The following is a 27,667-nucleotide window of genomic DNA, read 5'->3' on the forward strand; positions in this document are numbered from 1 at the left end:
GGAGCTTCTGAAGACATCCCTGTGACGGCCGGAGCCTTCCCGGTTGCATCTGTCCCTGGATTGACCCAATCCGTTCCGGCTACTTCCCAAGTCGCCGCTGCAGACCATGGATCCTCCGATGGAAACTCTTGTGTCGTCGCTGGATCTGCCGGAGCTATTCTTGCCCTTGGAGCGAGTGCCTCTCCCGAAATTGCCACTGGAGGTTCCAGAGCTGTTCCTGCATCTTCTAGTGCCACTGCTCATCCTGGAGTCGCCGCTGTGGTCCCTAGTGCCACGCCTTGCCTGCCCGGAGCCGGCTCGTCTGCCAGGAGTGTGCCCACCTACTACTACGGGAGTATCGCCACTAGTGAAGCCACGCCCACCGGGTCGTCCTCCTTGCCCAGACACGTGCCAGCTTTCGTTACACCCTCTGGACCGCCCCTTTCCAAAGGTGGACACTTACGCCAACTGTTGGATAGAATTCAAGCCAAGACTTCTGGCTGCACACCGCTCCTACCTGTGGTCACTTGTCAACCTAGTGAACGAAGGACACCAGAGTGTTCATCACTCGCCAAGTCTGCTCACACGTCCTCCTCTGCCAAGGACACGCCCACCACACCCCAGTCTACATTCGCATGCTACGTCTGCGGATTGGAGTGTACGAGCAGAAGGGGCCTCAGAAGGCATACAAGGACGCACGTGCAGGAGAAAGACAGTCAGCTCCACCCACCTCCTGACAGAAGGGTAGCTGCGAGCATTCCTGGGTCATTGATCTCGCCCGTATGTCATCATACACGGGCTCGGACGGCGGCTGGTCATGCCTGCTCATCGAACACACTCACGAGCTCACCCCCACGCACTTACGCTGAAGCTCTTTCTTCGCCATCCATGAGAGAGAGTTCTGCTCATCCTGCTTCAACCGGTCCTCTCTGCGCAGTGATCACCTCCACCGCGGGGACGGAGTCTCTGACGTCCAACGTACCTGCTAAATCCAAGGTGTTTCCTGCGGAGAACACAAGGAACTTGCTGCCACCTTCGGAGACGTCAATCCCGTCGACACCATACTTCACCCTCCCGGCCAGGAATTCTACTCCCACCGTCATACCTGGACCAAAGACTAATGCTTCCACACCTCAACTGGCGTCTGCCGTCACCTGCCCGGATTGTGGTCGCTCCTGCCTGAATAAGAAACAGCTGCGGTCCCATCGTCACCTCCGTCACAGACAGGCTCCGCCTCCCACCTCTCCTGGAGACGATGACTTTACCTCCTCAACTCCTGAGACACTGACTGACGCCGCTTCTTCACCGCCCGCTGCTCCTGCACCAGGCCCCGTCCACACGGACTGCACTGCCTCTGGCTCAACAGACGCTGCTCCTCAACCTGCTTTAACTGCCACTGTCCCGGTGACCACTTCGCCTAGTAAAGACCTACCTGGTGAATCCGATGTCGCACCTCAAGTACCCTGCCAGACACGCTTGGATACTACCTCCAGCGCTGGAGACACGACTGATGCGGACGTCCTCATCCTATGCCTCACTCCCTCAGAAAGGACTGATCTGCTCTCTACTGAATTGCCCGCACCAGACAGCAATGTAATACGCTCACATGCTGCTACGACTTCTACTGAGCAAATTGCACCTGGCCCACGTCCTAGCAGGCCATTGCAGAACCTGTCAGTGAGGGAGCCTTTGCCTATGCCCACTCATGTGGAGAATCATGAGTCCTGCCCAGAGACATCCTGCCGACGTGACTCTATTGTCCATCTACTCTTCCCGATGCAAGACACACTCCACTGCACCGAAAGGGACTGCCATAGGACATTCCATTCGAAACGCTGGACCCAACTCCGCCACTCGCTCTGCAGACACCTCTTGTACACACATGGCATAGATGTTGCTAGCACTCGGAACTGGTGTGCACACTGCCTATTGCCCATCGCCGTTAAGGTCTCGACCCATCAATGCTTTAGAGACCGGCCCGTAGTCGTCGAATCGGGCATTCAACATCGTTGGAGATGTACCCAGTGCGACTTCTCATGCCAAACACGGGGTGGATTCCTTAACCACCAAGCACGCCACCGACGTGAACGGCAGCGCTTACTCCAGCCACCTCTAGTGACGCCTCTCCTTCCCTCCACCTCGGCAAGACGACAGGCACGGACTGCACGATTCCGTACATCTCGCCAAGATGATGCTAGAACTGATGGACCTTCCACTGCCTACCAATCGACAAGTGCAACAGACCCTAATACCTTGCCCTATCAAGAGGATGCCGCACCTCCAGGAACAGACATGAGGACTACCCCACAGGTTGATGCGCCTTTGACTGACAATCTGGGAACCAACCCTTCCTTTGAAGAACACTCCCCGGAGCCGTCCTTCCCGGATTCGCCTTCACCTACCGGTCCTACAGTTACACCCGACTCACCGGTTCCAGAAGCCGTATCGGATGATGCCGAGAGATCTCCACTGGGTGGTGTAGAAATACAAGTCACGTCCCCCCTTGAACACTTCGTAGAACGACTGGAAGAGTTTTCCGACCCGATGACCACTGAGCAGTGGGATGCCTTTTCCACGTTACTTGACGAGATCTTGATGGCCGCCGCGAGTGCAGTTCGCCTTCCTCCCGCTAGCGAGGATGTAAGTGGAAACAACAACAATTCCGCCAAGATACGTGATGACCCAAAGTTGCTCCAGAAACTCTACCGTCGTAACCGACGCAGAGCGGTCCGACTGATTTGCGGGGATGATTCACAGAGATGCCCAATTGGAAGACAGGATATACAAGATCACTTTGCTGCTGCCCTATGCAACAACCGAGTTGACACCTCAGTGTACACCTCACCATCCCCTCTCCCCAGAGAACTTGACCTCTCTCCATTTTCTCCTGCAGAGATCGCAAGGAAACTCTATTCAACTGAAAACTCGGCACCCGGACACGATCGACTCTCATACAACCATTGGAAGGCCGTTGATCCGGACTGTACAGTACTCGCAGCCATCTTCAACATCTGCTTGAAAGCTAGGAAAGTCCCTGCAGCTTGGAAAGACTCTCGTACTATTCTGTTACCCAAAGGGGGTGACCCGCATAACATCAAAAACTGGCGTCCTATCTCGCTGAGTGTTACGATTGCCAAGCTGTTCTGTGGTTGCCTGGCACGACGGTTCACTTCTTGGCTCATCGACAACTGCATCCTTTCCCCGTCACAGAAGGGATTTCTACCCTTCGACGGGGTGTTTGAAAATAACTTCGTTGTTCAGCAGAGAATCCAGCTAGCACGGACCAGCCAATCTGACACCTGCCTGGCGTCATTGGACCTATCCAATGCCTTCGGATCCGTGCTCCACGATGCAATTTTTGCTGCGCTTCGAGCCTCTGGAGTTGGGAATCATTTCAGCGAGCTGATACAGGAGCTGTACACGGATGCGTCCACACGCGTCTTCACAGAGGAAGGCCCCACGGATCCAATTCCAATTGACATCGGAGTACGTCAGGATTGCCCCCTAAGTGGGCTGTTGTTCAACTTCACCATCAACCCGATACTTGTCGCAGTCCAAGGGCAAAGTCCTCTACACCGCATACTGGCTTATGCCGACAACCTACTGCTACTCGCGCCCTCCCCTGCGGAGCTGCAAACTCAACTCAATCTGACGCACAACCTGGTTGGAAAGCTTGGCCTCTACATCAACCCCAGAAAATGCTTCTCCCTACATATCTCCGGAGCTCGCCCAACGGGTGTCCGCCACTCTCAGTTCTCGATCGACGGCACTGCCATCAGGTGTCTTCGTGAGGGTGAAGGTGAGGAATTTTTGGGGAAACCAATTGGATTCAACCAACCACCGGACATCGAGGCACTCAATACTTACCTACAGAAATGCGAGATGATCCTGAATTCGCCACTTGCTCCCTGGCAGCGCATTGACGCGCTCAAATCCTTTGTGTTTCCATCAATGGATTTTGATATGAGGACGGCCCGGTTGAAGAAAACCGACTGGGCAAAGATTGACTCACATGTGCGCCCGCTACTAAAGAGGACTCTCAACCTACCTCCCGAGGCGGCAAATGAATATCTTTACGGCGCGAAGGAATCTGCATGCTTTGGTATCCCGCTGGCTGCCGAAAGCTCAGATATAGCAAGGATTGACAGCGCTTTCAAGTTGCTCACTTCATTGGACCCTGGGATACAACAGCTCGCTTGGGAGGACCTTACGCGACTTGTAAGTGGACGACTGAAAAGGGTTCCTTCCTTCTCTGAGATTGCAGCTTTCCTTTCGGGATGTGACGAAGACTTTCCCAGGAGCACCTCCAACCCAATTTCATCAGTTTGGTCCGCGGCCAGAAGCGCAGCCCGTCGCCTAAAAGTCACGTGGACAATTTCTGACGACCACACTGTGGAGATCTCTCATGACGGTACCACCATAACAGCCGGCAAGCGACGCCTTGTATTCCGCACCCTGCGGAATGCCATCAAGAAATCCCGCGCAGAGAAACTCATCACTTATCCCAACCAGGGCAAGGCGATGGAATGCGCAGCGGCTGCCAAAGCAAGCTCTCACTTTTTCCGGAACGGGGCATTTACACGATTCGCCGACTGGCGATTTATACATCGTGCAAGGCTAAACCTCGTCCCCCTGAACGGTGTTCGTCGCAATGTGAATGGCTCCCGTGGCTGCAGAAGATGCAACTTTGAGCTCGAGACCCTCCCGCATGTCCTCTGCCACTGCATGAGATACAGCCGTCTCTACCAAGCGAGGCACAATGCAGTGGTAGAGAGGATTAAAAAGGCAGCCAGTGGAAGGTGGCAGCTCCTCTCCGAGAACCGGCCAGTCAGAGGACTCCCGCTACGCCCGGACATCATCCTAACAAGAGACAACGCATGCCTCATCCTAGACATAACAGTTGCTTTTGACAACCGTCGGTCTTCATTTGATGCTGCTCGCCGAGAGAAGATGAACAAGTACCGTCCGCTAATCGAAGCACTGAAATCTACATACAACGATGTGCGCGTAGAAGCAATTGTAATCGGAGCACTAGGATCATGGGATTCAAACAACGATAAAGTTCTCAGCAGGATCTGCAGCAGGAAGTACGCATCACTTATGCGAAAGCTCATCGTAAGTGAAACAATAAGTAAATCAAGGGATATCTATGTGGAGCATCTCACGGACGTCAGACAGGAGAACTGGTAAATTTAACATGCACTCACTGAACTATCCGATTAAGTGTTCACAAAGTACAAACCCCCGAAATATGTAAGTAGAAAGAAAAACCTAGTATGTTGTACATAAGTGCTTGGTTCTGAAAATAGTTGTTGTACATATCAACTTCGCTCTGTAAATAATTGTAAATAGAAAATTAATGTATAATAGAATTGTAAAATGATATTTCTGCCACGCAAATATCATTCTTCTGTAAAGTGGCCAAAAGTATTGTTCAATAAAAAACATCTGTTCTTATCAGCTTAATATCTGATACGACGTCGACATGACGTCAAGATATTAAACTAATTTTTGCAGATAGGCTTGTGGTTAGGAATTTATTCCGCCCTCGCCACGGGTTGGCCTGCTATGGCACTACTTGCAGGATACGGCCCACAATATATCCAAAAAGCAGAAACTTCACTCACCCACTGCATCCTCAGGAAAACGTCCTTTTAAAATGGCCCCTTCAAATTTCAGAAAACCGAAGGTCTGACAACATCATACCTTTGTACGAGTGTGCGGCGACCTGCCTTTTTTTTAACTCGGGCCCCTCGTTCTTTTCCTCGGAATGGGAACATTCTGGAGCCTCGGGTTTAACCCTCGTTCTTTTCAGTGTCAAGTTCTGGTTTCTGTAAATACGAAGTTTTATTCGTATTTACAGAAATCCCATAAAATCCACATTTCTTTCCCCGTACTGTTAACAACTTACTCATTCTGTCTGACTGATTGAAGGAAGATCGGCCTCGAAATATCACTCAAATTTCATTTGCAGTAACATTTTTGTCTCATTTCATGTAAGTTTGAGAGAATTCCTATTCACATTTGCCAGATCTTTCCCACTACAGCGCGCGTATACACATTGCTTCTTTCAACACACGAGCCTTTTTATTGTAAATAACTCTCAAAAGGGTGTAAAATGTTTGTAGGCACACTGCAGCAACAAAGATTTTTCTGTCTGTTTCCTAATGTTTTGTTTGTCTCTGTATGATTTCTAAACGCCAGCTAATTGTAATGGTCTACAATTATTGTTAAGGATTGTTGTATTTATGTTTTTATTCATTCATTCATTTATTTTGTTGGCACATTAATATTAACAAACGGGAAAATGCCAATAGATGGCTGCACTATGCAGGAAGCAGTTTATTCTGAGTTTTGAGATGGCTTGCCCGCCACTAGTGTGGAAGTGTAGAATACAAAGTAATCATTAATTGTAAATTAAAAAGTACTGTTTTATTGTACATATTACAAATGAATTTGTAAAGTGTTTTTTGTAATTTTTCTGTTTGTTTAATTGTTTTAAGTTCCTAATATTTCACTCTGTGTTTTCAAGTGCAACGTTTGAACTGAAGAGAGAGAGAGAGAGAGTATCTCTGAGTTGGAAACCATGTGCTGGACTGTGCATGTCGAGTTTGTGTCAATCAAACTCTGGCATTATGTAATGCAGTTTTGGCTGATAAATTTTACTGTCTCAATATTTGTTTAATCACAAAAAATAATTTCTTCCCAAGCATGGGCATTCGATAACTCCAGGAATATTTATTTATTTATTTTTGGTTTTGCTATTTTTATTGCCTTTGTAATTACATTTGTTTTATATTCACCTGCAGTGAAGAATGAGATTTTTCGGAGGAGGAAGCTACTCCAGAGAAATGAACACTTTCATGAATATTTATTTCATTGTCCTCTTTTCCCATCTGAAAAAAAATTGAGAAAATACGAGAATATTATGTTGCATGGTGCATAAGCTTATAAAAGCTGGAGGAAAACACCGGAATTCAGTTGTTTACTTACTGCTGTTATTGACTGTAGCGATTTCGCGTTGAGATCGGATTAACTTTTTCTACTTTGAATTTTGTTCCGGCCAACGTTTCCGTAAAACGTCCAATATAACTACTGTAAGTTATTGCGATATTGTAGAAATATCTGTGAGGATATTTCAGCATTGTGGTTCATTTGCTGTAGTAAGAATAAAATTTGCAATTGAATCTTGAATGAAATGAACTTTTGACGTCCTTGGCTTTTTAAAACTAGCCCCGCCCAAGGAGGAGGGGACTGACGCCTCCAGAATGGGAACATTAGAAAGGACCGCAAAATGATCCACTTGACTAGACAGAAATTGGTCATCCTTGTACACCTCTTTTTTTGTAACACACGAGGAGGATGAAATAACGACATATCATAAAAAACCCCCAAGCAGCACTCGCTAACCTGAGTCTTCTGCACACCCTTCTCCCCCTGCACGAATGCTCAGGACTTTTGAAATATGAAAAATTGAAAGTGAATTCATCACGCCAGAGAATTCTGCATCGCTTCTCGGCCTTTTGGCTAAGATCAAAGTGTAGTATCTGTTCTTATCAGCTTAATATCTGATACGACGTCGACATGACGTCAAGATATTAAACTAATTTTTGCAGATAGGCTTGTGGTTAGGAATTTATTCCGCCCTCGCCACGGGTTGGCCTGCTATGGCACTACTTGCAGGATACGGTCCACAATATATCCAAAAAGCAGAAACTTCACTCACCCACTGCATCCTCAGGAAAACGTCCTTTTAAAATGGCCCCTTCAAATTTCAGAAAACCGAAGGTCTGACAACATCATACCTTTGTACGAGTGTGCGGCGACCTGCCTTTTTTTTAACTCGGGCCCCTCGTTCTTTTCCTCGGAATGGGAACATTCTGGAGCCTCGGGTTTAACCCTCGTTCTTTTCAGTGTCAAGTTCTGGTTTCTGTAAATACGAAGTTTTATTCGTATTTACAGAAATCCCATAAAATCCACATTTCTTTCCCCGTACTGTTAACAACTTACTCATTCTGTCTGACTGATTGAAGGAAGATCGGCCTCGAAATATCACTCAAATTTCATTTGCAGTAACATTTTTGTCTCATTTCATGTAAGTTTGAGAGAATTCCTATTCACATTTGCCAGATCTTTCCCACTACAGCGCGCGTATACACATTGCTTCTTTCAACACACGAGCCTTTTTATTGTAAATAACTCTCAAAAGGGTGTAAAATGTTTGTAGGCACACTGCAGCAACAAAGATTTTTCTGTTTGTTTCCTAATGTTTTGTTTGTCTCTGTATGATATCTAAACGCCAGCTAATTGTAATGGTCTACAATTATTGTTAAGGATTGTTGTATTTATGTTTTTATTCATTCATTCATTTATTTTGTTGGCACATTAATATTAACAAACGGGAAAATGCCAATAGATGGCTGCACTATGCAGGAAGCAGTTTATTCTGAGTTTTGAGATGGCTTGCCCGCCACTAGTGTGGAAGTGTAGAATACAAAGTAATCATTAATTGTAAATTAAAAAGTACTGTTTTATTGTACATATTACAAATGAATTTGTAAAGTGTTTTTTGTAATTTTTCTGTTTGTTTGCGGGGATGATTCACAGAGATGCCCAATTGGAAGACAGGATATACAAGATCACTTTGCTGCTGCCCTATGCAACAACCGAGTTGACACCTCAGTGTACACCTCACCATCCCCTCTCCCCAGAGAACTTGACCTCTCTCCATTTTCTCCTGCAGAGATCGCAAGGAAACTCTATTCAGCTGAAAACTCGGCACCCGGACACGATCGACTCTCATACAACCATTGGAAGGCCGTTGATCCGGACTGTACAGTACTCGCAGCCATCTTCAACATCTGCTTGAAAGCTAGGAAAGTCCCTGCAGCTTGGAAAGACTCTCGTACTATCCTGTTACCCAAAGGGGGTGACCCGCATAACATCAAAAACTGGCGTCCTATCTCGCTGAGTGTTACGATTGCCAAGCTGTTCTGTGGTTGCCTGGCACGACGGTTCACTTCTTGGCTCATCGACAACTGCATCCTCTCCCCGTCACAGAAGGGATTTCTACCCTTCGACGGGGTGTTTGAAAATAACTTCGTTGTTCAGCAGAGAATCCAGCTAGCACGGACCAGCAAATCTGACACCTGCCTGGCGTCATTGGACCTATCCAATGCCTTCGGATCCGTGCCCCACGATGCAATTTTTGCTGCGCTTCGAGCCTCTGGAGTTGGGAATCATTTCACCGAGCTGATACAGGAGCTGTACACGGATGCGTCCACACGCGTCTTCACAGAGGAAGGCCCCCACGGATCCAATTCCAATTGACATCGGAGTACGTCAGGGTTGCCCCCTAAGTGGGCTGTTGTTCAACTTGACCATCAACCCGATACTTGTCGCAGTCCAAGGGCAAAGTCCTCTACACCGCATACTGGCGTATGCCGACGACCTACTGCTACTCGCGCCCTCCCCTGCGGAGCTGCAAACTCAACTCAATCTGACGCACAACCTGGTTGGAAAGCTTGGCCTCTACATCAACCCCAGAAAATGCTTCTCCCTACATATCTCCGGAGCTCGCCCAACGGGTGTCCGCCACTCTCAGTTCTCGATCGACGGCACTGCCATCAGGTGTCTTCGTGAGGGTGAAGGTGAGGAATTTTTGGGGAAACCAATTGGATTCAACCAACCACCGGACATCGAGGCACTCAATACTTACCTACAGAAATGCGAGATGATCCTGAATTCGCCACTTGCTCCCTGGCAGCGCATTGACGCGCTCAAATCCTTTGTGTTTCCATCAATGGATTTTGATATGAGGACGGCCCGGTTGAAGAAAACCGACTGGGCAAAGATTGACTCACATGTGCGCCCGCTACTAAAGAGGACTCTCAACCTACCTCCCGAGGCGGCAAATGAATATCTTTACGGCGCGAAGGAATCTGCATGCTTTGGTATCCCGCTGGCTGCCGAAAGCTCAGATATAGCAAGGATTGACAGCGCTTTCAAGTTGCTCACTTCATTGGACCCTGGGATACAACAGCTCGCTTGGGAGGACCTTACGCGACTTGTAAGTGGACGACTGAAAAGGGTTCCTTCCTTCTCTGAGATTGCAGCTTTCCTTTCGGGATGTGACGAAGACTTTCCCAGGAGCACCTCCAACCCAATTTCATCAGTTTGGTCCGCGGCCAGAAGCGCAGCCCGTCGCCTAAAAGTCACGTGGACAATTTCTGACGACCACACTGTGGAGATCTCTCATGACGGTACCACCATAACAGCCGGCAAGCGACGCCTTGTATTCCGCACCCTGCGGAATGCCATCAAGAAATCCCGCGCAGAGAAACTCATCACTTATCCCAACCAGGGCAAGGCGATGGAATGCGCAGCGGCTGCCAAAGCAAGCTCTCACTTTTTCCGGAACGGGGCATTTACACGATTCGCCGACTGGCGATTTATACATCGTGCAAGGCTAAACCTCGTCCCCCTGAACGGTGTTCGTCGCAATGTGAATGGCTCCCGTGGCTGCAGAAGATGCAACTTTGAGCTCGAGACCCTCCCGCATGTCCTCTGCCACTGCATGAGATACAGCCGTCTCTACCAAGCGAGGCACAATGCAGTGGTAGAGAGGATTAAAAAGGCAGCCAGTGGAAGGTGGCAGCTCCTCTCCGAGAACCGGCCAGTCAGAGGACTCCCGCTACGCCCGGACATCATCCTAACAAGAGACAACGCATGCCTCATCCTAGACATAACAGTTGCTTTTGACAACCGTCGGTCTTCATTTGATGCTGCTCGCCGAGAGAAGATGAACAAGTACCGTCCGCTAATCGAAGCACTGAAATCTACATACAACGATGTGCGCGTAGAAGCAATTGTAATCGGAGCACTAGGATCATGGGATCCAAACAACGATAAAGTTCTCAGCAGGATCTGCAGCAGGAAGTACGCATCACTTATGCGAAAGCTCATCGTAAGTGAAACAATAAGTAAATCAAGGGATATCTATGTGGAGCATCTCACGGACGTCAGACAGGAGAACTGGTAAATTTAACATGGACTCACTGAACTATCCGATTAAGTGTTCACAAAGTACAAACCCCCGAAATATGTAAGTAGAAAGAAAAACCTAGTATGTTGTACATAAGTGCTTGGTTCTGAAAATAGTTGTTGTACATATCTGCTTCGCTCTGTAAATAATTGTAAATAGAAAATTAATGTATAATAGAATTGTAAAATGATATTTCTGCCACGCAAATATCATTCTTCTGTAAAGTGGCCAAAAGTATTGTTCAATAAAAAACATCTGTTCTTATCAGCTTAATATCTGATACGACGTCGACATGACGTCAAGATATTAAACTAATTTTTGCAGATAGGCTTGTGGTTAGGAATTTATTCCGCCCTCGCCACGGGTTGGCCTGCTATGGCACTACTTGCAGGATACGGCCCACAATATATCCAAAAAGCAGAAACTTCACTCACCCACTGCATCCTCAGGAAAACGTCCTTTTAAAATGGCCCCTTCAAATTTCAGAAAACCGAAGGTCTGACAACATCATACCTTTGTACGAGTGTGCGGCGACCTGCCTTTTTTTTAACTCGGGCCCCTCGTTCTTTTCCTCGGAATGGGAACATTCTGGAGCCTCGGGTTTAACCCTCGTTCTTTTCAGTGTCAAGTTCTGGTTTCTGTAAATACGAAGTTTTATTCGTATTTACAGAAATCCCATAAAATCCACATTTCTTTCCCCGTACTGTTAACAACTTACTCATTCTGTCTGACTGATTGAAGGAAGATCGGCCTCGAAATATCACTCAAATTTCATTTGCAGTAACATTTTTGTCTCATTTCATGTAAGTTTGAGAGAATTCCTATTCACATTTGCCAGATCTTTCCCACTACAGCGCGCGTATACACATTGCTTCTTTCAACACACGAGCCTTTTTATTGTAAATAACTCTCAAAAGGGTGTAAAATGTTTGTAGGCACACTGCAGCAACAAAGATTTTTCTGTCTGTTTCCTAATGTTTTGTTTGTCTCTGTATGATTTCTAAACGCCAGCTAATTGTAATGGTCTACAATTATTGTTAAGGATTGTTGTATTTATGTTTTTATTCATTCATTCATTTATTTTGTTGGCACATTAATATTAACAAACGGGAAAATGCCAATAGATGGCTGCACTATGCAGGAAGCAGTTTATTCTGAGTTTTGAGATGGCTTGCCCGCCACTAGTGTGGAAGTGTAGAATACAAAGTAATCATTAATTGTAAATTAAAAAGTACTGTTTTATTGTACATATTACAAATGAATTTGTAAAGTGTTTTTTGTAATTTTTCTGTTTGTTTGCGGGGATGATTCACAGAGATGCCCAATTGGAAGACAGGATATACAAGATCACTTTGCTGCTGCCCTATGCAACAACCGAGTTGACACCTCAGTGTACACCTCACCATCCCCTCTCCCCAGAGAACTTGACCTCTCTCCATTTTCTCCTGCAGAGATCGCAAGGAAACTCTATTCAGCTGAAAACTCGGCACCCGGACACGATCGACTCTCATACAACCATTGGAAGGCCGTTGATCCGGACTGTACAGTACTCGCAGCCATCTTCAACATCTGCTTGAAAGCTAGGAAAGTCCCTGCAGCTTGGAAAGACTCTCGTACTATCCTGTTACCCAAAGGGGGTGACCCGCATAACATCAAAAACTGGCGTCCTATCTCGCTGAGTGTTACGATTGCCAAGCTGTTCTGTGGTTGCCTGGCACGACGGTTCACTTCTTGGCTCATCGACAACTGCATCCTCTCCCCGTCACAGAAGGGATTTCTACCCTTCGACGGGGTGTTTGAAAATAACTTCGTTGTTCAGCAGAGAATCCAGCTAGCACGGACCAGCAAATCTGACACCTGCCTGGCGTCATTGGACCTATCCAATGCCTTCGGATCCGTGCCCCACGATGCAATTTTTGCTGCGCTTCGAGCCTCTGGAGTTGGGAATCATTTCACCGAGCTGATACAGGAGCTGTACACGGATGCGTCCACACGCGTCTTCACAGAGGAAGGCCCCCACGGATCCAATTCCAATTGACATCGGAGTACGTCAGGGTTGCCCCCTAAGTGGGCTGTTGTTCAACTTGACCATCAACCCGATACTTGTCGCAGTCCAAGGGCAAAGTCCTCTACACCGCATACTGGCGTATGCCGACGACCTACTGCTACTCGCGCCCTCCCCTGCGGAGCTGCAAACTCAACTCAATCTGACGCACAACCTGGTTGGAAAGCTTGGCCTCTACATCAACCCCAGAAAATGCTTCTCCCTACATATCTCCGGAGCTCGCCCAACGGGTGTCCGCCACTCTCAGTTCTCGATCGACGGCACTGCCATCAGGTGTCTTCGTGAGGGTGAAGGTGAGGAATTTTTGGGGAAACCAATTGGATTCAACCAACCACCGGACATCGAGGCACTCAATACTTACCTACAGAAATGCGAGATGATCCTGAATTCGCCACTTGCTCCCTGGCAGCGCATTGACGCGCTCAAATCCTTTGTGTTTCCATCAATGGATTTTGATATGAGGACGGCCCGGTTGAAGAAAACCGACTGGGCAAAGATTGACTCACATGTGCGCCCGCTACTAAAGAGGACTCTCAACCTACCTCCCGAGGCGGCAAATGAATATCTTTACGGCGCGAAGGAATCTGCATGCTTTGGTATCCCGCTGGCTGCCGAAAGCTCAGATATAGCAAGGATTGACAGCGCTTTCAAGTTGCTCACTTCATTGGACCCTGGGATACAACAGCTCGCTTGGGAGGACCTTACGCGACTTGTAAGTGGACGACTGAAAAGGGTTCCTTCCTTCTCTGAGATTGCAGCTTTCCTTTCGGGATGTGACGAAGACTTTCCCAGGAGCACCTCCAACCCAATTTCATCAGTTTGGTCCGCGGCCAGAAGCGCAGCCCGTCGCCTAAAAGTCACGTGGACAATTTCTGACGACCACACTGTGGAGATCTCTCATGACGGTACCACCATAACAGCCGGCAAGCGACGCCTTGTATTCCGCACCCTGCGGAATGCCATCAAGAAATCCCGCGCAGAGAAACTCATCACTTATCCCAACCAGGGCAAGGCGATGGAATGCGCAGCGGCTGCCAAAGCAAGCTCTCACTTTTTCCGGAACGGGGCATTTACACGATTCGCCGACTGGCGATTTATACATCGTGCAAGGCTAAACCTCGTCCCCCTGAACGGTGTTCGTCGCAATGTGAATGGCTCCCGTGGCTGCAGAAGATGCAACTTTGAGCTCGAGACCCTCCCGCATGTCCTCTGCCACTGCATGAGATACAGCCGTCTCTACCAAGCGAGGCACAATGCAGTGGTAGAGAGGATTAAAAAGGCAGCCAGTGGAAGGTGGCAGCTCCTCTCCGAGAACCGGCCAGTCAGAGGACTCCCGCTACGCCCGGACATCATCCTAACAAGAGACAACGCATGCCTCATCCTAGACATAACAGTTGCTTTTGACAACCGTCGGTCTTCATTTGATGCTGCTCGCCGAGAGAAGATGAACAAGTACCGTCCGCTAATCGAAGCACTGAAATCTACATACAACGATGTGCGCGTAGAAGCAATTGTAATCGGAGCACTAGGATCATGGGATCCAAACAACGATAAAGTTCTCAGCAGGATCTGCAGCAGGAAGTACGCATCACTTATGCGAAAGCTCATCGTAAGTGAAACAATAAGTAAATCAAGGGATATCTATGTGGAGCATCTCACGGACGTCAGACAGGAGAACTGGTAAATTTAACATGGACTCACTGAACTATCCGATTAAGTGTTCACAAAGTACAAACCCCCGAAATATGTAAGTAGAAAGAAAAACCTAGTATGTTGTACATAAGTGCTTGGTTCTGAAAATAGTTGTTGTACATATCTGCTTCGCTCTGTAAATAATTGTAAATAGAAAATTAATGTATAATAGAATTGTAAAATGATATTTCTGCCACGCAAATATCATTCTTCTGTAAAGTGGCCAAAAGTATTGTTCAATAAAAAACATCTGTTCTTATCAGCTTAATATCTGATACGACGTCGACATGACGTCAAGATATTAAACTAATTTTTGCAGATAGGCTTGTGGTTAGGAATTTATTCCGCCCTCGCCACGGGTTGGCCTGCTATGGCACTACTTGCAGGATACGGCCCACAATATATCCAAAAAGCAGAAACTTCACTCACCCACTGCATCCTCAGGAAAACGTCCTTTTAAAATGGCCCCTTCAAATTTCAGAAAACCGAAGGTCTGACAACATCATACCTTTGTACGAGTGTGCGGCGACCTGCCTTTTTTTTAACTCGGGCCCCTCGTTCTTTTCCTCGGAATGGGAACATTCTGGAGCCTCGGGTTTAACCCTCGTTCTTTTCAGTGTCAAGTTCTGGTTTCTGTAAATACGAAGTTTTATTCGTATTTACAGAAATCCCATAAAATCCACATTTCTTTCCCCGTACTGTTAACAACTTACTCATTCTGTCTGACTGATTGAAGGAAGATCGGCCTCGAAATATCACTCAAATTTCATTTGCAGTAACATTTTTGTCTCATTTCATGTAAGTTTGAGAGAATTCCTATTCACATTTGCCAGATCTTTCCCACTACAGCGCGCGTATACACATTGCTTCTTTCAACACACGAGCCTTTTTATTGTAAATAACTCTCAAAAGGGTGTAAAATGTTTGTAGGCACACTGCAGCAACAAAGATTTTTCTGTCTGTTTCCTAATGTTTTGTTTGTCTCTGTATGATTTCTAAACGCCAGCTAATTGTAATGGTCTACAATTATTGTTAAGGATTGTTGTATTTATGTTTTTATTCATTCATTCATTTATTTTGTTGGCACATTAATATTAACAAACGGGAAAATGCCAATAGATGGCTGCACTATGCAGGAAGCAGTTTATTCTGAGTTTTGAGATGGCTTGCCCGCCACTAGTGTGGAAGTGTAGAATACAAAGTAATCATTAATTGTAAATTAAAAAGTACTGTTTTATTGTACATATTACAAATGAATTTGTAAAGTGTTTTTTGTAATTTTTCTGTTTGTTTGCGGGGATGATTCACAGAGATGCCCAATTGGAAGACAGGATATACAAGATCACTTTGCTGCTGCCCTATGCAACAACCGAGTTGACACCTCAGTGTACACCTCACCATCCCCTCTCCCCAGAGAACTTGACCTCTCTCCATTTTCTCCTGCAGAGATCGCAAGGAAACTCTATTCAGCTGAAAACTCGGCACCCGGACACGATCGACTCTCATACAACCATTGGAAGGCCGTTGATCCGGACTGTACAGTACTCGCAGCCATCTTCAACATCTGCTTGAAAGCTAGGAAAGTCCCTGCAGCTTGGAAAGACTCTCGTACTATCCTGTTACCCAAAGGGGGTGACCCGCATAACATCAAAAACTGGCGTCCTATCTCGCTGAGTGTTACGATTGCCAAGCTGTTCTGTGGTTGCCTGGCACGACGGTTCACTTCTTGGCTCATCGACAACTGCATCCTCTCCCCGTCACAGAAGGGATTTCTACCCTTCGACGGGGTGTTTGAAAATAACTTCGTTGTTCAGCAGAGAATCCAGCTAGCACGGACCAGCAAATCTGACACCTGCCTGGCGTCATTGGACCTATCCAATGCCTTCGGATCCGTGCCCCACGATGCAATTTTTGCTGCGCTTCGAGCCTCTGGAGTTGGGAATCATTTCACCGAGCTGATACAGGAGCTGTACACGGATGCGTCCACACGCGTCTTCACAGAGGAAGGCCCCCACGGATCCAATTCCAATTGACATCGGAGTACGTCAGGGTTGCCCCCTAAGTGGGCTGTTGTTCAACTTGACCATCAACCCGATACTTGTCGCAGTCCAAGGGCAAAGTCCTCTACACCGCATACTGGCGTATGCCGACGACCTACTGCTACTCGCGCCCTCCCCTGCGGAGCTGCAAACTCAACTCAATCTGACGCACAACCTGGTTGGAAAGCTTGGCCTCTACATCAACCCCAGAAAATGCTTCTCCCTACATATCTCCGGAGCTCGCCCAACGGGTGTCCGCCACTCTCAGTTCTCGATCGACGGCACTGCCATCAGGTGTCTTCGTGAGGGTGAAGGTGAGGAATTTTTGGGGAAACCAATTGGATTCAACCAACCACCGGACATCGAGGCACTCAATACTTACCTACAGAAATGCGAGATGATCCTGAATTCGCCACTTGCTCCCTGGCAGCGCATTGACGCGCTCAAATCCTTTGTGTTTCCATCAATGGATTTTGATATGAGGACGGCCCGGTTGAAGAAAACCGACTGGGCAAAGATTGACTCACATGTGCGCCCGCTACTAAAGAGGACTCTCAACCTACCTCCCGAGGCGGCAAATGAATATCTTTACGGCGCGAAGGAATCTGCATGCTTTGGTATCCCGCTGGCTGCCGAAAGCTCAGATATAGCAAGGATTGACAGCGCTTTCAAGTTGCTCACTTCATTGGACCCTGGGATACAACAGCTCGCTTGGGAGGACCTTACGCGACTTGTAAGTGGACGACTGAAAAGGGTTCCTTCCTTCTCTGAGATTGCAGCTTTCCTTTCGGGATGTGACGAAGACTTTCCCAGGAGCACCTCCAACCCAATTTCATCAGTTTGGTCCGCGGCCAGAAGCGCAGCCCGTCGCCTAAAAGTCACGTGGACAATTTCTGACGACCACACTGTGGAGATCTCTCATGACGGTACCACCATAACAGCCGGCAAGCGACGCCTTGTATTCCGCACCCTGCGGAATGCCATCAAGAAATCCCGCGCAGAGAAACTCATCACTTATCCCAACCAGGGCAAGGCGATGGAATGCGCAGCGGCTGCCAAAGCAAGCTCTCACTTTTTCCGGAACGGGGCATTTACACGATTCGCCGACTGGCGATTTATACATCGTGCAAGGCTAAACCTCGTCCCCCTGAACGGTGTTCGTCGCAATGTGAATGGCTCCCGTGGCTGCAGAAGATGCAACTTTGAGCTCGAGACCCTCCCGCATGTCCTCTGCCACTGCATGAGATACAGCCGTCTCTACCAAGCGAGGCACAATGCAGTGGTAGAGAGGATTAAAAAGGCAGCCAGTGGAAGGTGGCAGCTCCTCTCCGAGAACCGGCCAGTCAGAGGACTCCCGCTACGCCCGGACATCATCCTAACAAGAGACAACGCATGCCTCATCCTAGACATAACAGTTGCTTTTGACAACCGTCGGTCTTCATTTGATGCTGCTCGCCGAGAGAAGATGAACAAGTACCGTCCGCTAATCGAAGCACTGAAATCTACATACAACGATGTGCGCGTAGAAGCAATTGTAATCGGAGCACTAGGATCATGGGATCCAAACAACGATAAAGTTCTCAGCAGGATCTGCAGCAGGAAGTACGCATCACTTATGCGAAAGCTCATCGTAAGTGAAACAATAAGTAAATCAAGGGATATCTATGTGGAGCATCTCACGGACGTCAGACAGGAGAACTGGTAAATTTAACATGGACTCACTGAACTATCCGATTAAGTGTTCACAAAGTACAAACCCCCGAAATATGTAAGTAGAAAGAAAAACCTAGTATGTTGTACATAAGTGCTTGGTTCTGAAAATAGTTGTTGTACATATCTGCTTCGCTCTGTAAATAATTGTAAATAGAAAATTAATGTATAATAGAATTGTAAAATGATATTTCTGCCACGCAAATATCATTCTTCTGTAAAGTGGCCAAAAGTATTGTTCAATAAAAAACATCTGTTCTTATCAGCTTAATATCTGATACGACGTCGACATGACGTCAAGATATTAAACTAATTTTTGCAGATAGGCTTGTGGTTAGGAATTTATTCCGCCCTCGCCACGGGTTGGCCTGCTATGGCACTACTTGCAGGATACGGCCCACAATATATCCAAAAAGCAGAAACTTCACTCACCCACTGCATCCTCAGGAAAACGTCCTTTTAAAATGGCCCCTTCAAATTTCAGAAAACCGAAGGTCTGACAACATCATACCTTTGTACGAGTGTGCGGCGACCTGCCTTTTTTTTAACTCGGGCCCCTCGTTCTTTTCCTCGGAATGGGAACATTCTGGAGCCTCGGGTTTAACCCTCGTTCTTTTCAGTGTCAAGTTCTGGTTTCTGTAAATACGAAGTTTTATTCGTATTTACAGAAATCCCATAAAATCCACATTTCTTTCCCCGTACTGTTAACAACTTACTCATTCTGTCTGACTGATTGAAGGAAGATCGGCCTCGAAATATCACTCAAATTTCATTTGCAGTAACATTTTTGTCTCATTTCATGTAAGTTTGAGAGAATTCCTATTCACATTTGCCAGATCTTTCCCACTACAGCGCGCGTATACACATTGCTTCTTTCAACACACGAGCCTTTTTATTGTAAATAACTCTCAAAAGGGTGTAAAATGTTTGTAGGCACACTGCAGCAACAAAGATTTTTCTGTCTGTTTCCTAATGTTTTGTTTGTCTCTGTATGATTTCTAAACGCCAGCTAATTGTAATGGTCTACAATTATTGTTAAGGATTGTTGTATTTATGTTTTTATTCATTCATTCATTTATTTTGTTGGCACATTAATATTAACAAACGGGAAAATGCCAATAGATGGCTGCACTATGCAGGAAGCAGTTTATTCTGAGTTTTGAGATGGCTTGCCCGCCACTAGTGTGGAAGTGTAGAATACAAAGTAATCATTAATTGTAAATTAAAAAGTACTGTTTTATTGTACATATTACAAATGAATTTGTAAAGTGTTTTTTGTAATTTTTCTGTTTGTTTGCGGGGATGATTCACAGAGATGCCCAATTGGAAGACAGGATATACAAGATCACTTTGCTGCTGCCCTATGCAACAACCGAGTTGACACCTCAGTGTACACCTCACCATCCCCTCTCCCCAGAGAACTTGACCTCTCTCCATTTTCTCCTGCAGAGATCGCAAGGAAACTCTATTCAGCTGAAAACTCGGCACCCGGACACGATCGACTCTCATACAACCATTGGAAGGCCGTTGATCCGGACTGTACAGTACTCGCAGCCATCTTCAACATCTGCTTGAAAGCTAGGAAAGTCCCTGCAGCTTGGAAAGACTCTCGTACTATCCTGTTACCCAAAGGGGGTGACCCGCATAACATCAAAAACTGGCGTCCTATCTCGCTGAGTGTTACGATTGCCAAGCTGTTCTGTGGTTGCCTGGCACGACGGTTCACTTCTTGGCTCATCGACAACTGCATCCTCTCCCCGTCACAGAAGGGATTTCTACCCTTCGACGGGGTGTTTGAAAATAACTTCGTTGTTCAGCAGAGAATCCAGCTAGCACGGACCAGCAAATCTGACACCTGCCTGGCGTCATTGGACCTATCCAATGCCTTCGGATCCGTGCCCCACGATGCAATTTTTGCTGCGCTTCGAGCCTCTGGAGTTGGGAATCATTTCACCGAGCTGATACAGGAGCTGTACACGGATGCGTCCACACGCGTCTTCACAGAGGAAGGCCCCCACGGATCCAATTCCAATTGACATCGGAGTACGTCAGGGTTGCCCCCTAAGTGGGCTGTTGTTCAACTTGACCATCAACCCGATACTTGTCGCAGTCCAAGGGCAAAGTCCTCTACACCGCATACTGGCGTATGCCGACGACCTACTGCTACTCGCGCCCTCCCCTGCGGAGCTGCAAACTCAACTCAATCTGACGCACAACCTGGTTGGAAAGCTTGGCCTCTACATCAACCCCAGAAAATGCTTCTCCCTACATATCTCCGGAGCTCGCCCAACGGGTGTCCGCCACTCTCAGTTCTCGATCGACGGTACTGCCATCAGGTGTCTTCGTGAGGGTGAAGGTGAGGAATTTTTGGGGAAACCAATTGGATTCAACCAACCACCGGACATCGAGGCACTCAATACTTACCTACAGAAATGCGAGATGATCCTGAATTCGCCACTTGCTCCCTGGCAGCGCATTGACGCGCTCAAATCCTTTGTGTTTCCATCAATGGATTTTGATATGAGGACGGCCCGGTTGAAGAAAACCGACTGGGCAAAGATTGACTCACATGTGCGCCCGCTACTAAAGAGGACTCTCAACCTACCTCCCGAGGCGGCAAATGAATATCTTTACGGCGCGAAGGAATCTGCATGCTTTGGTATCCCGCTGGCTGCCGAAAGCTCAGATATAGCAAGGATTGACAGCGCTTTCAAGTTGCTCACTTCATTGGACCCTGGGATACAACAGCTCGCTTGGGAGGACCTTACGCGACTTGTAAGTGGACGACTGAAAAGGGTTCCTTCCTTCTCTGAGATTGCAGCTTTCCTTTCGGGATGTGACGAAGACTTTCCCAGGAGCACCTCCAACCCAATTTCATCAGTTTGGTCCGCGGCCAGAAGCGCAGCCCGTCGCCTAAAAGTCACGTGGACAATTTCTGACGACCACACTGTGGAGATCTCTCATGACGGTACCACCATAACAGCCGGCAAGCGACGCCTTGTATTCCGCACCCTGCGGAATGCCATCAAGAAATCCCGCGCAGAGAAACTCATCACTTATCCCAACCAGGGCAAGGCGATGGAATGCGCAGCGGCTGCCAAAGCAAGCTCTCACTTTTTCCGGAACGGGGCATTTACACGATTCGCCGACTGGCGATTTATACATCGTGCAAGGCTAAACCTCGTCCCCCTGAACGGTGTTCGTCGCAATGTGAATGGCTCCCGTGGCTGCAGAAGATGCAACTTTGAGCTCGAGACCCTCCCGCATGTCCTCTGCCACTGCATGAGATACAGCCGTCTCTACCAAGCGAGGCACAATGCAGTGGTAGAGAGGATTAAAAAGGCAGCCAGTGGAAGGTGGCAGCTCCTCTCCGAGAACCGGCCAGTCAGAGGACTCCCGCTACGCCCGGACATCATCCTAACAAGAGACAACGCATGCCTCATCCTAGACATAACAGTTGCTTTTGACAACCGTCGGTCTTCATTTGATGCTGCTCGCCGAGAGAAGATGAACAAGTACCGTCCGCTAATCGAAGCACTGAAATCTACATACAACGATGTGCGCGTAGAAGCAATTGTAATCGGAGCACTAGGATCATGGGATCCAAACAACGATAAAGTTCTCAGCAGGATCTGCAGCAGGAAGTACGCATCACTTATGCGAAAGCTCATCGTAAGTGAAACAATAAGTAAATCAAGGGATATCTATGTGGAGCATCTCACGGACGTCAGACAGGAGAACTGGTAAATTTAACATGGACTCACTGAACTATCCGATTAAGTGTTCACAAAGTACAAACCCCCGAAATATGTAAGTAGAAAGAAAAACCTAGTATGTTGTACATAAGTGCTTGGTTCTGAAAATAGTTGTTGTACATATCTGCTTCGCTCTGTAAATAATTGTAAATAGAAAATTAATGTATAATAGAATTGTAAAATGATATTTCTGCCACGCAAATATCATTCTTCTGTAAAGTGGCCAAAAGTATTGTTCAATAAAAAACATCTGTTCTTATCAGCTTAATATCTGATACGACGTCGACATGACGTCAAGATATTAAACTAATTTTTGCAGATAGGCTTGTGGTTAGGAATTTATTCCGCCCTCGCCACGGGTTGGCCTGCTATGGCACTACTTGCAGGATACGGCCCACAATATATCCAAAAAGCAGAAACTTCACTCACCCACTGCATCCTCAGGAAAACGTCCTTTTAAAATGGCCCCTTCAAATTTCAGAAAACCGAAGGTCTGACAACATCATACCTTTGTACGAGTGTGCGGCGACCTGCCTTTTTTTTAACTCGGGCCCCTCGTTCTTTTCCTCGGAATGGGAACATTCTGGAGCCTCGGGTTTAACCCTCGTTCTTTTCAGTGTCAAGTTCTGGTTTCTGTAAATACGAAGTTTTATTCGTATTTACAGAAATCCCATAAAATCCACATTTCTTTCCCCGTACTGTTAACAACTTACTCATTCTGTCTGACTGATTGAAGGAAGATCGGCCTCGAAATATCACTCAAATTTCATTTGCAGTAACATTTTTGTCTCATTTTATGTAAGTTTGAGAGAATTCCTATTCACATTTGCCAGATCTTTCCCACTACAGCGCGCGTATACACATTGCTTCTTTCAACACACGAGCCTTTTTATTGTAAATAACTCTCAAAAGGGTGTAAAATGTTTGTAGGCACACTGCAGCAACAAAGATTTTTCTGTCTGTTTCCTAATGTTTTGTTTGTCTCTGTATGATTTCTAAACGCCAGCTAATTGTAATGGTCTACAATTATTGTTAAGGATTGTTGTATTTATGTTTTTATTCATTCATTCATTTATTTTGTTGGCACATTAATATTAACAAACGGGAAAATGCCAATAGATGGCTGCACTATGCAGGAAGCAGTTTATTCTGAGTTTTGAGATGGCTTGCCCGCCACTAGTGTGGAAGTGTAGAATACAAAGTAATCATTAATTGTAAATTAAAAAGTACTGTTTTATTGTACATATTACAAATGAATTTGTAAAGTGTTTTTTGTAATTTTTCTGTTTGTTTAATTGTTTTAAGTTCCTAATATTTCACTCTGTGTTTTCAAGTGCAACGTTTGAACTGAAGAGAGAGAGAGAGAGAGTATCTCTGAGTTGGAAACCATGTGCTGGACTGTGCATGTCGAGTTTGTGTCAATCAAACTCTGGCATTATGTAATGCAGTTTTGGCTGATAAATTTTACTGTCTCAATATTTGTTTAATCACAAAAAATAATTTCTTCCCAAGCATGGGCATTCGATAACTCCAGGAATATTTATTTATTTATTTTTGGTTTTGCTATTTTTATTGCCTTTGTAATTACATTTGTTTTATATTCACCTGCAGTGAAGAATGAGATTTTTCGGAGGAGGAAGCTACTCCAGAGAAATGAACACTTTCATGAATATTTATTTCATTGTCCTCTTTTCCCATCTGAAAAAAAATTGAGAAAATACGAGAATATTATGTTGCATGGTGCATAAGCTTATAAAAGCTGGAGGAAAACACCGGAATTCAGTTGTTTACTTACTGCTGTTATTGACTGTAGCGATTTCGCGTTGAGATCGGATTAACTTTTTCTACTTTGAATTTTGTTCCGGCCAACGTTTCCGTAAAACGTCCAATATAACTACTGTAAGTTATTGCGATATTGTAGAAATATCTGTGAGGATATTTCAGCATTGTGGTTCATTTGCTGTAGTAAGAATAAAATTTGCAATTGAATCTTGAATGAAATGAACTTTTGACGTCCTTGGCTTTTTAAAACTAGCCCCGCCCAAGGAGGAGGGGACTGACGCCTCCAGAATGGGAACATTAGAAAGGACCGCAAAATGATCCACTTGACTAGACAGAAATTGGTCATCCTTGTACACCTCTTTTTTTGTAACACAGGAGGAGGATGAAATAACGACATATCATAAAAAACCCCCAAGCAGCACTCGCTAACCTGAGTCTTCTGCACACCCTTCTCCCCCTGCACGAATGCTCAGGACTTTTGAAATATGAAAAATTGAAAGTGAATTCATCACGCCAGAGAATTCTGCATCGCTTCTCGGCCTTTTGGCTAAGATCAAAGTGTAGTATCTGCGGATTGGAGTGTACGAGCAGAAGGGGCCTCAGAAGGCATACAAGGACGCACGTGCAGGAGAAAGACAGTCAGCTCCACCCACCTCCTGACAGAAGGGTAGCTGCGAGCATTCCTGGGTCATTGATCTCGCCCGTATGTCATCATACACGGGCTCGGACGGCGGCTGGTCATGCCTGCTCATCGAACACACTCACGATCTCACCCCCACGCACTTACGCTGAAGCTCTTTCTTCGCCATCCATGAGAGAGAGTTCTGCTCATCCTGCTTCAACCGGTCCTCTCTGCGCAGTGATCACCTCCACCGCGGGGACGGAGTCTCTGACGTCCAACGTACCTGCTAAATCCAAGGTGTTTCCTGCGGAGAACACAAGGAACTTGCTGCCACCTTCGGAGACGTCAATCCCGTCGACACCATACTTCACCCTCCCGGCCAGGAATTCTACTCCCACCGTCATACCTGGACCAAAGACTAATGCTTCCACACCTCAACTGGCGTCTGCCGTCACCTGCCCGGATTGTGGTCGCTCCTGCCTGAATAAGAAACAGCTGCGGTCCCATCGTCACCTCCGTCACAGACAGGCTCCGCCTCCCACCTCTCCTGGAGACGATGACTTTACCTCCTCAACTCCTGAGACACTGACTGACACCGCTTCTTCACCGCCCGCTGCTCCTGCACCAGGCCCCGTCCACACGGACTGCACTGCCTCTGGCTCAACAGACGCTGCTCCTCAACCTGCTTTAACTGCCACTGTCCCGGTGACCACTTCGCCTAGTAAAGACCTACCTGGTGAATCCGATGTCGCACCGCAAGTACCCTGCCAGACACGCTTGGATACTACCTCCAGCGCTGGAGACACGACTGATGCGGACGTCCTCATCCTATGCCTCACTCCCTCAGAAAGGACTGATCTGCTCTCTACTGAATTGCCCGCACCAGACAGCAATGTAATACGCTCACATGCTGCTACGACTTCTACTGAGCAAATTGCACCTGGCCCACGTCCTAGCAGGCCATTGCAGAACCTGTCAGTGAGGGAGCCTTTGCCTATGCCCACTCATGTGGAGAATCATGAGTCCTGCCCAGAGACATCCTGCCGACGTGACTCTATTGTCCATCTACTCTTCCCGATGCAAGACACACTCCACTGCACCGAAAGGGACTGCCATAGGACATTCCATTCGAAACGCTGGACCCAACTCCGCCACTCGCTCTGCAGACACCTCTTGTACACACATGGCATAGATGTTGCTAGCACTCGGAACTGGTGTGCACACTGCCTATTGCCCATCGCCGTTAAGGTCTCGACCCATCAATGCTTTAGAGACCGGCCCGTAGTCGTCGAATCGGGCATTCAACATCGTTGGAGATGTACCCAGTGCGACTTCTCATGCCAAACACGGGGTGGATTCCTTAACCACCAAGCACGCCACCGACGTGAACGGCAGCGCTTACTCCAGCCACCTCTAGTGACGCCTCTCCTTCCCTCCACCTCGGCAAGACGACAGGCACGGACTGCACGATTCCGTACATCTCGCCAAGATGATGCTAGAACTGATGGACCTTCCACTGCCTACCAATCGACAAGTGCAACAGACCCTAATACCTTGCCCTATCAAGAGGATGCCGCACCTCCAGGAACAGACATGAGGACTACCCCACAGGTTGATGCGCCTTTGACTGACAATCTGGGAACCAACCCTTCCTTTGAAGAACACTCCCCGGAGCCGTCCTTCCCGGATTCGCCTTCACCTACCGGTCCTACAGTTACACCCGACTCACCGGTTCCAGAAGCCGTATCGGATGATGCCGAGAGATCTCCACTGGGTGGTGTAGAAATACAAGTCACGTCCCCCCTTGAACACTTCGTAGAACGACTGGAAGAGTTTTCCGACCCGATGACCACTGAGGAGTGGGATGCCTTTTCCACGTTACTTGACGAGATCTTGATGGCCGCCGCGAGTGCAGTTCGTCTTCCTCCCGCTAGCGAGGATGTAAGTGGAAACAACAACAATTCCGCCAAGATACGTGATGACCCAAAGTTGCTCCAGAAACTCTACCGTCGTAACCGACGCAGAGCGGTCCGACTGATTTGCGGGGATGATTCACAGAGATGCCCAATTGGAAGACAGGATATACAAGATCACTTTGCTGCTGCCCTATGCAACAACCGAGTTGACACCTCAGTGTACACCTCACCATCCCCTCTCCCCAGAGAACTTGACCTCTCTCCATTTTCTCCTGCAGAGATCGCAAGGAAACTCTATTCAGCTGAAAACTCGGCACCCGGACACGATCGACTCTCATACAACCATTGGAAGGCCGTTGATCCGGACTGTACAGTACTCGCAGCCATCTTCAACATCTGCTTGAAAGCTAGGAAAGTCCCTGCAGCTTGGAAAGACTCTCGTACTATCCTGTTACCCAAAGGGGGTGACCCGCATAACATCAAAAACTGGCGTCCTATCTCGCTGAGTGTTACGATTGCCAAGCTGTTCTGTGGTTGCCTGGCACGACGGTTCACTTCTTGGCTCATCGACAACTGCATCCTCTCCCCGTCACAGAAAGGATTTCTACCCTTCGACGGGGTGTTTGAAAATAACTTCGTTGTTCAGCAGAGAATCCAGCTAGCACGGACCAGCCAATCTGACACCTGCCTGGCGTCATTGGACCTATCCAATGCCTTCGGATCCGTGCCCCACGATGCAATTTTTGCTGCGCTTCGAGCCTCTGGAGTTGGGAATCATTTCACCGAGCTGATACAGGAGCTGTACACGGATGCGTCCACACGCGTCTTCACAGAGGAAGGCCCCACGGATCCAATTCCAATTGACATCGGAGTACGTCAGGGTTGCCCCCTAAGTGGGCTGTTGTTCAACTTGACCATCAACCCGATACTTGTCGCAGTCCAAGGGCAAAGTCCTCTACACCGCATACTGGCGTATGCCGACGACCTACTGCTACTCGCGCCCTCCCCTGCGGAGCTGCAAACTCAACTCAATCTGACGCACAACCTGGTTGGAAAGCTTGGC

At 47.3% G+C, this 27,667-nt stretch overlaps 1 non-coding gene and 5 pseudogenes across 1 annotated transcript; all 6 read left to right on the forward strand.

Moving 5' to 3' along the window:
• The first annotated feature begins 5,378 nt into the window (after window positions 1-5,378).
• On the forward strand, window positions 5,379-5,580 carry LOC146994824 (U2 spliceosomal RNA; annotated as a pseudogene).
• A 1,906-nt stretch (window positions 5,581-7,486) lies between these two features.
• Window positions 7,487-7,679, forward strand: LOC146994825 (U2 spliceosomal RNA). Its single transcript, XR_015044231.1, has one exon. It is a non-coding gene; the product is annotated as a U2 spliceosomal RNA (small nuclear RNA).
• A 3,550-nt stretch (window positions 7,680-11,229) lies between these two features.
• LOC146994826 (U2 spliceosomal RNA) lies at window positions 11,230-11,431 on the forward strand (annotated as a pseudogene).
• Window positions 11,432-14,981: 3,550 nt separating this feature from the next.
• Window positions 14,982-15,183, forward strand: LOC146994827 (U2 spliceosomal RNA; annotated as a pseudogene).
• A 3,550-nt stretch (window positions 15,184-18,733) lies between these two features.
• Window positions 18,734-18,935, forward strand: LOC146994828 (U2 spliceosomal RNA; annotated as a pseudogene).
• A 3,550-nt stretch (window positions 18,936-22,485) lies between these two features.
• Window positions 22,486-22,687, forward strand: LOC146994829 (U2 spliceosomal RNA; annotated as a pseudogene).
• Window positions 22,688-27,667: the final 4,980 nt, after the last annotated feature.

The sequence above is a fragment of the Stegodyphus dumicola genome, chromosome 11 (assembly GCF_044657685.1).
Source record: "Stegodyphus dumicola isolate Sdum_Otavi_A_Nest chromosome 11, ASM4465768v1".
Lineage (NCBI taxonomy): Eukaryota > Metazoa > Arthropoda > Arachnida > Araneae > Eresidae > Stegodyphus > Stegodyphus dumicola.